This window comes from Octodon degus, unplaced genomic scaffold, assembly GCF_000260255.1.
Source record: "Octodon degus isolate 3935 unplaced genomic scaffold, OctDeg1.0 scaffold00152, whole genome shotgun sequence".
NCBI lineage: Eukaryota > Metazoa > Chordata > Mammalia > Rodentia > Octodontidae > Octodon > Octodon degus.
This window is the reverse complement of record NW_004524728.1, coordinates 3,718,750-3,722,201: the sequence shown is the minus strand read 5'-3', so window position 1 is coordinate 3,722,201 and position 3,452 is coordinate 3,718,750.

Below are 3,452 nucleotides of genomic sequence, written 5' to 3'. Positions count from 1 at the left end.
CTTATTCTACTGAACTATCTCCCTGGCCTCTAGAGTTAATGTCTGCTGTATTTTAACTTCTTTACCTCTAGAATTCAACATTTGAGAACCCCATAGGTTAATAATTTATATTAAAATAATGTCACTAGAAAGACATTAACCCTTCTGGTAGGCAATGCTTTGTATAGTTGATGCTTATGTGCTGGAATTTTTAAAAAATCTAAAATAATAATGTCATGAACATTTCTAAAGTCTTGTGATTTATTTTAAGACAAATATTTTTGAAATATTTCAAGTTGGGCCAGGGATATAGCATAGTGGCATGGTGCCTGTCTGGTAAGTACAAGGTTATTAGTTCGATTCCTGATATCCCCCCCCAAAAAAATATATGTTTTACATTTCTTTTGCCTATTTTAAGAAAGAAGCTTAAACTACTGTACAAAATACTCATCCTGTTAAAAATTTTTGAATGTTACATGAGAAAACCTTTTAAGAGCACACTAGCTTGGACCAGTCAGAAGAAGAAAGAAACCTTCAAGAAACGGAGAGCAATAAAAATGTCTGCACTGCAAAATAATGTATAAAAATGTGACTGTTCTTTAGGCTTTCTTCATGCAAGTAATAAACTCTGGCAAGCAATAAAGGCAAGTGTTTAATTTACTTACATGCATTGTAATCAGTTCTTGAAGAATGTAGTTTTTAAGCTCATATTTCAACAAAACAAGAATGTAAAACATCAAGCAAACAGACTTTGAAATATGAAATAATGATTTCATTCACATCTATATGGTAATATTTCTTAAAAGTAGTTGATGGTATAACATAGCTAATACCTTAGTATCTTAAAAGTCATTATAATACCAGCTCTTATGATTCTATAAGGAAAGCTACTAAAAGAATCTGCAAAAGGCAAGATAGTGTGTACTATTTTTCTGAGATTCTTGGGAAATAAAATGAGATGTCCTGGACTTGATGAAATGTCAAGACACAAACAAATACAAATATGTTAATGCATTAGATTTTTTTATTCTTTCGGTATCCAGGATTAAACCCAAGGAGTGCTAAGTTATCACACACACACACACACACACACACACACACACACACACATTTCTAAATTCTATTTTGAGATATGATCTCACTAAATTGCCTGTATTGGCCTTGAACTCATAATCCTCCTGCCTTCAACTTCCAAAGTGACTGGGTTTATGGATGTATGCCACCATTCCTGGCTTTTAGATATATTTTTAAGTGAATCACTGAACAATGTCCTGGGTAAAGCAATTGTGACAATGGTAGATCCATGCACAAATAAAAAAGTTTCCAATAAGTACTCTGGTGCATTGAGAGCAAATGCTTGGGTTGCAGTGGACACAGTAGGGAAATCCCATGAGCTATAATAGATAGGGTAGAATCCAGACAGTTGCCTTGCAAGGAATGATATCAGGTTGAGACTAGAAGGATGAACATCAGGTTGAGCCTGATAGCTCAGGGGACTAAAGAGCCTGCTTTGGCAAAGTGCAGCAAATGGCAATTGAGACTGGGTGTGGTGGTGCACCCCTGTAATTCCAACGCTTGGGAGGCTGAAAACAGGAGAATCACTATGAGTATGATCTATGCAGTGAGACCTGTAGACACTATCCTAAATACAGAGAAAAAAAAGAAGGATGAACAGAACTTATCAAGGTGAAATAGTAGTATCTTACTTCTCTCATTGCTGAGACAAAATAATCAACACCCACGAGTTAAGGGAGAAAAGGTTTGTTTAGCTCAGCTTGTAGAGGTTTCAGCCCACATAGGCTGGCTCCAAGGCCGTGTGGTAGGCAAAAGGGCAGCCAGCAGGAGAAGAGACAGCTCAAGGAGGGCAGAAGGCAGGAAGGCATCGAAGTGCTGAGTGTGATGGCAGGACGCTATCACCTCAGCCCTCCTTCTGACATCTGTACTATTTCCAGGCTACCTACCCTTAGGGCAGGTAGCACTCAGAACTGGGGTGGGCCTTTCCATTATCCACTCAGAGCTCTGCCAAACCAATCTGTGAGCTAGTTTAATAACTGCACACTCTTAATCCCAGCATCACACAGTCTAGATCCAGTGACCTCTGAAAAGTCCTACTTGTGACTGCATAGACACAAACCATAATAATTACCAAGGTGAAACAGAGCACATTGGTTCACACAGAAGAAATTATGTGAATACTCAGGGGAGAGAAAACACAGACCTCCTGAAAATATAAAGGTTCACTAGGGAGGGAGCCTAGATCCCCTAGATTATTGGGAAACAAGAAATGGAGATAAAAGAAGACATAAAATACAGACTACAAAATCTTGAGACTTCTACAATATTTTAAAACCCTTGAGATTGTTGTTTTAAAGTGACTGTGGGTGACAGACTGCAGGAGGCAGCAGAATGCTGGAGGCAAAGGAAGGTGGGAGGAGAGCACCAGGCTACGTTGGAGTTGGAGGTGGCAGTGTCAATGCCTGCACAGAGATGGAATGTACAGAGTGAGGAGTGGGAGTGCCTGAGGGTCAAGGTGATTCTCAGGTTTCTGAACCTGTGCAACTACGGATGAGTTGGTACAACTGCTAAAGGAAAATGTCAAGGGAGGAGCAGTTTGAATTTGACCTGTGGATATTTTTTGTCCATGCTGAGTTGGAGAAGTGATGATGCTGAATTGGAGACGTGACCCTTCCAGGTGGTAATGCCCAGAGAGAGCTTGGTTCATGGATCTGGAGCTCAAGAGAGCAGACAGGGATGGAGCCATCATCCTGAGAACATTCAGATTATAGTTGGTGATTGAAGTCTGAGGGGCAGAAAATGCTCTGTGAAAAGAGATGTAACTTCAAGGGAGTCACAAGGGACACCGTCCTCATGCAATGAGCAGAGGAAGAGGGGCCTTGTGTCTTAGCCCATCCATGTTTCCTAAGGAGCAAAGTTGCATGTTCACCTCACCCTTCACTGGGTAGAGGGCTGAAAGTGGGAAAGTAACAATAAGAGAAAATTTGAATTAAAAGAGTGCACACAATGTGCTACACAGTATGCTACAGTGACACAAGAAGACATAGCCATGGTCAGCCACAGGAGAGACAGGCTCTCAGGCCAAGGAGTTGTGTGTAGCTCCTCCGTCCTAACTCTCCGGTCTCTTCCCATGGCCTTTGCTTCCTTGTGTCACTTGGATTACTAACCATCTCTTTCAGGCAGCTGTAAAGAAAGCAAAAACCTTGGTGGGTAAGGAAGTGGCATCCCAGAGGGAAGAGCAAATGGTGAAAGGATGTGGGTCTCACTGGGCCTCCAGCTAGGAGCCAAGGCAAGCGACTGAAAGGCTGAAACATGAATTTATTAGAGCTCAAAGGGAAAGAAAGGCATTGATATATCCTGAGAATAAGCCTGAGAGGTAGTAAGAAAAGCAGCAGAAGACAAATAATGTCAAAAATTGAAAAGAAAGAAAGAAGAAAGAAAAAAAAAGAAGAAAGAAA